Source organism: Blastomyces dermatitidis, assembly GCF_000003525.1.
Source record: "Blastomyces dermatitidis ER-3 genomic scaffold supercont1.1, whole genome shotgun sequence".
In the NCBI taxonomy this organism is placed as follows: domain Eukaryota; kingdom Fungi; phylum Ascomycota; class Eurotiomycetes; order Onygenales; family Ajellomycetaceae; genus Blastomyces; species Blastomyces dermatitidis.
The window spans coordinates 2,402,392-2,410,806 of NW_025544774.1; positions in this window are offsets into that span (position 1 = coordinate 2,402,392).

Below are 8,415 nucleotides of genomic sequence, written 5' to 3' on the forward strand. Positions count from 1 at the left end.
AAAGTTGAATGGGATCAGTCACCATGGGAGGGGAATGGGAGGGGAATGGAGATGGAGGCAGATGGAGAGTGAAGAGAGAGGGCAAACGCGAAGTCAAGTATCGCGACATGGCAGGGACAGGGAGACAGATGGCAGATGGGACAAGAATGGGATGGATTCAGTGAGAGAGAGAGAGAGAGCAAAAAAGAAAAAGAAAAAGAAAAAGATGTACTGGGCGGATTGCTCGAAGTACAGACTGCGCAGTGCATACAAAGTACATTGTACAGTAAGTACTTACCAGGGTTGGTTGGTGGCTTTAAGCTACAGCCCGGTACACCGCAGGGAGGCCATACATTCACGTATATAATATAATATACCTAGAAGCGGACTGAGGGCGCAGAGAGGAATAGACGCTCTATCAGTATGGGTAGGTATGGACCTCTCTTACCGATTAACCTCCCAGTCAGTGCCAGTACCTTAAGCTGTGCTGTGTGTATGGGCTAGGACCGCCGATGCTCCCCTAGCTGTCCGTGGATTGCCCGCTGGATAGAACAGTGTGCTCTGGACAAGCAGACAGACCATGGATACTGGATGGGGTGGGAAGCGCAATTCTGACGCCAAACACGTGTGGATGAAGCGTGAAGATGAGAGATGAGGAAGAGAGGAAGAGAGGAAGAGAGGAAGAGAGGAAGAGAGGATGAGAGGAAGAGAGCTGGAAGGTTGAAAGTTGTAACTTAATATCCCACATCCGCTGTGAATTACGGACCACGAATACAGAGGTGCTTTCAATTATTCCGACAATAAATAATTCATATCTGTGCGAGATGTTAAACGTGTCGTCTCTGTTATTCTCCTTCTTCTTCTTCTTCTTCTTCTTCTTCTTCCTCCTATTATTGTTGTTACTGTTGTGAGTTCTATATATAAAAAAAAAATATTAAAAAAAAGGGATTGTCAGTCTCTCCCCCCAATCAACAAACATGACGTTTGCCAGTTAACGCACAAAATCGCCTAGTTCTAGTAACGTTAACTTAACTAGTCTAGTCTAGTGGGATTGAATCCGTCCGCGTTTTCCAGCCAGGCCTAGCTCCCTCTTGGCGAGATCTACGCAGCAAATATCATTATATCATCCATTATTATTATTATTATTGTTGTTGTTGTTGTTGTTGTTGTTGTTGTTGTTGTTGTTGCTTCGGATGAAGATGTTGGTGATTACTACACCTACCCTAGTCACGTGCCACCCCAACCTATTCATTTAGTGTAACTCGCGTAGTTAGATTACAACACAACAACATTATTCTTCAAGAGGTTATGAAGCCCTTCGCAAGCAACAAATAACCGCAACAACATGCTAAATTGACATCTTCACATATCATTACGCGTGCCTAGATGTCTTTTATTGATTAATTGAATCCATGGTGAACCTGAGATCAGGTGAAAAGCCTGACTTAACAAAGAATTACATGCCAATGTGTAGAAGAAGAAATCCATAAATGTCTGAAGCATAAGAAGAATTGAGTGTGGATTTATCAACATCTGCAATGAATTGAAAAGTGACTGTCTCAGAAGCATTTGAGCTGAATGAAATCATTACAGAGAAACAGTCTGATGAGTTCAATAAATATAAAGATCTGATTGAAGGCATCAGTGAGATGTCAGACAATGCAGAGAGCTTAAGTGACTAGAACAACAATGACTCAGTGAGTGAGAAGACTCATATGAGACTTGAAATTGCAAGACTTCAGTATGAGGTTGAGTGTATGAAGATCAGTAGAAGTGAGACTCTTGTAAGTGATAAGATGAGAGCAGATCTGACAGAATATCTTTAATAAAAAGAGAAAACATCTGTTATAATGAAAGTTCTTGAAGAATTCAGAAGCTAAGTAAGACTTATCAAAAGACTGATAGTTCTCACTGAATTCATTAACTACTCAATGTAAAGAGAGGAAATTCTTTTAACTGCAGAGCAGTCTGAAACTGATGATATTCTTAAAGATAATAATTTTAGTGAGAATGTCACTATGAATATATAACATTTCTGAAAAGAACACAATCTTTGATTATATAATTATATATGATCTGCAATTACTCTGCAGACTAAGACTTATTTTACTATACTCAAGAAGTTTAAATTATCAGCTTATACTCTATAAACTATTATAGAGAATAACTTTTTCAAGAGATCTGCTATACACAGAACTCATTTATTTGAAGAGTTTATTAAAATAATCTTCAAAAGTAAAGAATCTGACAGAGCTTTTATTAAATAATTAATTATTATCAGAACTGATTATATTCATCTGAGATATAAGATTGAAGATGTTGTATTTTTCAATAGATTACTGACAGAAGTCAATAGAGATTGAGTATTCTTTATAAAGAATAGAATGAATCAGATTGATAAGAACAATTCAAGATCTTTAGAAGAAGACTTTATAAGATTATACTGTGACATACTTCTATGCCTTTCTACTGTGGAAAATAGTAGTACTGAATTCATGAAAAATCCTGTGAATAATACTCAAGACAAGGATAAGAAAGGCAAGGACAAAGACAATAATAAGAATAAGAACACTGAATTCAAACCTGAATGTAGAGATAATAATGCAAGAACCTGCTATTATTGTTAAAAGATTGATTATATTCAGACTGACTATTGAAAGAAATACTCTGAGAAATGTTCTTCAAACTTTAATATGAATAGAAACAAGAATAAAGACAAGAATGCAGAGAATACAGATACTGCTCCTGTTCACAACATTATAGAGTAAGTATTTTGTATTAAAGAAAAGACCTATGTAAGTGATCAGACAGAAAAAGATATCTGAATTCTAGACTCTGAATCAGATACTCATGTCACACTTCACAGAGATCTTGTTATGACAAAGTCTCAGAAGGTGAAAGTGATATTGAAAATGACAGACAGAATGATAGTCTCTGCTGCAGCTATAGAAGATATGAAGATTTCAGTGAAAGAGATGAATATGCTGTTAAATGATGTCTGCTATATCTTAAAATTGAAAGTGAATCTTATGAGCATGAATAAGCTTATATATCAAGATTATATCTTCAAATAACTGACATATGAAAATAATCATGTCATATTACTTATGTCTTCTGATAGAATGTTCTCATTTACTGCAAGATTGAATGATAGAAATATCTATGAGATAGAAAAGTCAGTTATATATAGAGACTTGATCTGATTTACTATACTCAATGATGATTTTGAACCTGTGAATACACTGCAGACAAAGAATAATGACATAATATAGTACTATCTGAAAGAAATGATATAAAGGTTATAGAACTTATGATGATGCAATGATATTAAAAGCTAGAACATCTGAATTTCATGAATATTGCAAAAATGACAGCAGATTCATGACTAGAAATGAGAATAAGAGATGACAGAGCTTTGTCATTCTGCAAGACCTGTGTACCGATAAAAATGACACATTCAACATTTACATCAATGATAAGAACTATCAAACCTGTAATGAGATTCTTCATAAATCTTACAGATGATGACTGTATACTATATAATAAAGTCAATCTCTCTACTCAAGAAGAAGCTAATTATTGAATGAGTATTACAGACAATGCTATATGCTATAGGTGAATTATTCTTATAATATCAAAGAATGAGATCACTGTGTATTTGATGACCTTTATTGATGAAATTGAGATCACTACTTAACATCAAATTGGAACTCTACACTGAGATGATGAAGAAGAGTTCAAAAGTCAAGAACTTAAGACCTACTGCTAGAGCAAAGAAATAGTGTATGAAATGACTATATCTGATACATCACAATTAAATGACTCAGTGAAACATGTGAATTGAATAGTTGCAGAGAAGACAAGAAGCTTGCTATTTAATAGTGAACTGATGAAAGAGCTCTGAGATGAGGTAATACAAGCTGCAGTCATGATGATTAACACATTCTCAACATTAATGAAGATATTTGAATACAAGGAAGAAATATCACTTATATCTTTTAAAGTGTGAACTGAGATGCAATCTTCTGTTCATTGAATACAGAGATGAGAGTGCAAGGTTTATAAGAAGGATTTGAAAGTGTTGAATAAGCTCACAGATAGAACTGATGACAGAGAATGACAGCTAATTGAATATCAAGAATTATATCAATATTGTGTGTGAAATCCTGTTGCACATTGTCTTGAGATTGCATGAGATGTTATATTTAATGAAGCTCTTGACATGAGTGTAAATACATCTGTAAACACAGTGAGAGAATTCAATGAATTATCTAATGAATTGAACATTCTGAATGTCAGAGAGAAATGACAGCACTGCTTACTATAACATCTAGTGAAGAAAAAGTCAGATGTTTTGAAGATAATTGTCAATGAGAACTTAGAGAGTGCAATTGATTCAATCTATCTTCTAGATAATAAGACACAGCTTATCATGAATAAAGAGTCTGAAGACTCTGTTAATAAGAATGATTCTGTTCTAAGTGTTCTGACAGACTGATCAACTACACTGACAGAAGTCAAAAGAAGCTCAGACTGAGACTATTAATATGAGGCAATGAAAAAGAAGATTAAGATATTTGAATAGAAGAAGACATATATTGTTATTGAGAAGACCTTAGAAATGAATATTCTTACAGATAAATGAGTATATGATTGAAAATTCAATAATAAGAGAGAAATCATTCACTTTAGAGCTTGCTGAGTGATTAGAGAGTTCTTATAACAGCAGAATATTCATTATACAAGATTATATGCTGCAGTGATATCAGAGTCTATATTATACAGTTTATTTACTATATCAACTGTCAAAGAATGAAAGATTAAATTGATTGACTATGTATCTGTGTTTTTGAATAACATACTATTACAGAACAAGATAATCTATATACAACTGCTCACAGATGTTAAGCATGATAGAGAGAGCTTGATGAGATTACTCTGTCAGAGTCTATATAAAATGAAGCAAGCTGTGAGAGTATGATATTTCCTAGCAACAGAACATCTTATCACATTGAGATTTAAGATATTATCTTATGATGATGAATTTCTATATCACTCTGTTCACAAGATCTATCTGATATTACATGTTGATAATTATTAAGTGATGAGATCTCAAGAACAGCAATTAGACTGAGTATTGAGAGAGATTGCAAAGAGATTTGAGACAAAGAATGTCAAAGAGACTAAGTCATATCTTAGAATAAAGGTCAAATGCCAGAGAAATGACAATCTAGCAGTTACACAGAGTCATTATATTGAGGAGATTCTGGAAGATTTTAACATGAATAAGATAAATCCAGCTGACACTTTGATAATAGCTGGCATACAACTGGAATTCTCACCTGATGAGAGAGAGAGATTGAATAATGACTTTACAGCTACAAGATATCATCAAGAATTGAGATCATTGCAGTATTTGATCTCAAGCAGTTAGTCAGATCTAGCATTCACAGTCAACTATCTCTCATGTTTTAACTCATGTCTGCACAAGACATGTTGAGCAGTGTTGAAGCATGTTCTACATTATGTCAAGAAGATGAAAAATCATGATATATTATACAGGAAGAAGATCAGTGATATGAACCTGAGTTCTGTGATATACTATGATTCAGACTGAGTGAGGGCGGATCCTCAATACAAATTGACTATCAGCTATATTATATTGATTAACAGGTCACTGATCTCATGGCAGTTGCAGAGACAGATATCTATTATCAAATCAATCACAGAAGCTGAATATATTGCAGCTAGTGAGATAGCTTGTGAGATAATCTGATTGAATGATATGTTATATGACACTGAGTTGATGAATGATGGAAAAGTGAAAATATGCTTACACCTATGAGTTGATAATAAGGGAGCAATTGATCTAGCAAAAGAAGAGTTCTTAACACAAAGGTTGTGCCATATCAAGATTAGATATCATATTCTCTGTGATTTGATTGAAAAAGGGGAAATCATGATGGAACATGTTAGTTCTACAGTGAATATAGCTGACAGGCTCACCAAGCCACTGACGAAGCCTGCATTTGAAGAATTTGTCAAGAGGGTTGGCATTCAGGAAATTGAGAAGAAGGAATGATTGAATGGTAATGATGATACGGCGGATCAATGGATTTTGCATGTATTTCTTGATTTTTACAGTTATTGCCGTACGGACGCCTTTCCTAATGAGGAAATCAGGGTCCGATTGATGTAATCTCTCTATATATTATAGAAAAACCAACTTTTCCGAGTAAAATGCCCTGTAACGTGACCTCACATGATATCACATGCACCCCATCAAATCCATCCATGAATATGTAGTGGCGCCGCCAATTGCACCACTCTATCTACCCCCTACCACCGCCTCTAACGCCCCGTAGCACCCCCTATTACTTCCACTTCATACCCCTACCTTCATCTTACCACTCACTCTTACCACCCCTACCACCTCTACCACCCCTACCACCTCTACCACCACCACTGCCTCTACTGCCTCGCAGCACTCTCTATCACTTCCACTCTCTATCTCTACTCTCATCTTACCATTCTACCCCTCTCTTACCATCTCTATCACCTCTCTCATATCTACCACCTCTATCACCCCTCTCTATCACCTTTTCCACTCTCTAGCCTCTCTATCATCATCATTATCTCTACTACTCTACAGTCTCTTCTATCACTTTCACTATCTCTACTTCTCTCTTACTATCTCTATCACATTTTGATCTCTGTGCTTATAGTATGTACTGCTAAATACTCTGTAATAAAATCTCATGTGATGTCATATACATCTCTTTGAATTCATGAATGAGATTGAATAGCTGACTCTACAGTCTGTACAGCTCTGATTAATCTGATAATGATGATAGAGATGATACAGAGTGAAAGAGAGTAGTAGAAGAAGTAGAGATGATGATAATGGTAGAGAGGATAGAGAGTGAAAGAGATGGAAAGAGTGGTAACAGTGAATAGAGATAGAGAATAGAAGTGATAAAGAGGGTTGCGGGGCGGTAGAGGCGGTGGTGGTGGTAGAGGGGGTGGAAGGGGTAGAAGGGGTGGTAGGGGTGATACAGGGTGATACAGAGTGGAAGAGGGTGGTAGGGAGAGAGAGTGGTAGGGGGAGAGGGTGGTAGGGGCGGTAGAGGTGGTGGTGGTGGTAGAGGGGGTAGAGGGTAAGGAGTGGAAGTGGTAGAGGGGGCTGCGCAAGCAGAAAAGCGAGCGTAAGCGAGCATTTGATGCTTGTTAATTATTATTGCATTTTTGAAAGATTTGAGGATGGGGGAGGCCTCGGGTGGCGGCTCATAGGCCACGGTGTAGCAAGGGGGGGTGTTGGTGATTACTACACCTACCCTAGTCACGTGCCACCCCAACCTATTCATTTAGTGTAACTCGCGTAGTTAGATTACAACACAACAACGTTATCCTCCAAGAGAAGAGAGAGATCGTATTAATAATAATACCTGAGCTCTCTGTTCTCTATCTGTCTTGGTCCATGTCTGATTCCTCCCATCGCATCTGTCTTGTCTTCCTGTGCTTTTCGACGGTCAAAAGCAGGCAAATCAAAGTGTCAAAAGTGTCAAAGTATCTATAAAGTATCAACTACGTCCGAGTCACCAATTACGAGGCGCCATCCACGCACGTTGTGGCTCGCTCTGCTGCAATCAAACCACCTGCAAATCCAGCATCGAGCATCCAGCATCCAGCATCAAACCCATCAACCCATCATCCCATCATCCCATCATCTCCCATCATCCGCCCATCATCCGCCCATGTTTCCAGTCAGGAATCCAATTCCTCCTTGAGCCCTGGGCTGGGGGGTTTCGGGCGAGGTTAAAAGCTTGTTCTGGCAGCGGTGCTTTTTCTCGCATCAACCACCACTTCCTTATTTTTTAACAATACATACATGTACATGTACATGTGCAATTCTGTCTGTCAATTCTCTTTTCACATACGGAATGCTTTGCTCTGGACATCCAATGGAATATCATCACTAATTAGCACATAATATTGAGATACGCACAGGTGCAAATGATGTTTATCCAGCAACACACACAGGCTCCAGGCTCCAGCGGAGACAAGGAGAAAACATGTGATAGAGTACAACTTGATTTCATGACTCTGATGTTTAACATCTCACTCTATATACAGTGTGTCTAACTACTGCTACTACTATCTATCTATCTATCTATCTATCTATTGACTCAGAGAGCATCTACGGAATATAAACAAAAAAAACAGCATATCAATTATCTGAACAATTTACATGCTGGAAAGTGGAACAACAGCCCCTCTCAAATGACATGACATATATTATTCTGATCACTGACCCCGGTTTTACTTCTTCTATCCACTATCGGTTTTATTTTGACAGTACAGACTTCTGAAGGCGCTTCCAGATCATCGAACACCCTGACCCTCGTTATCATCCCGAGAAATCCTCGTTACCCATGA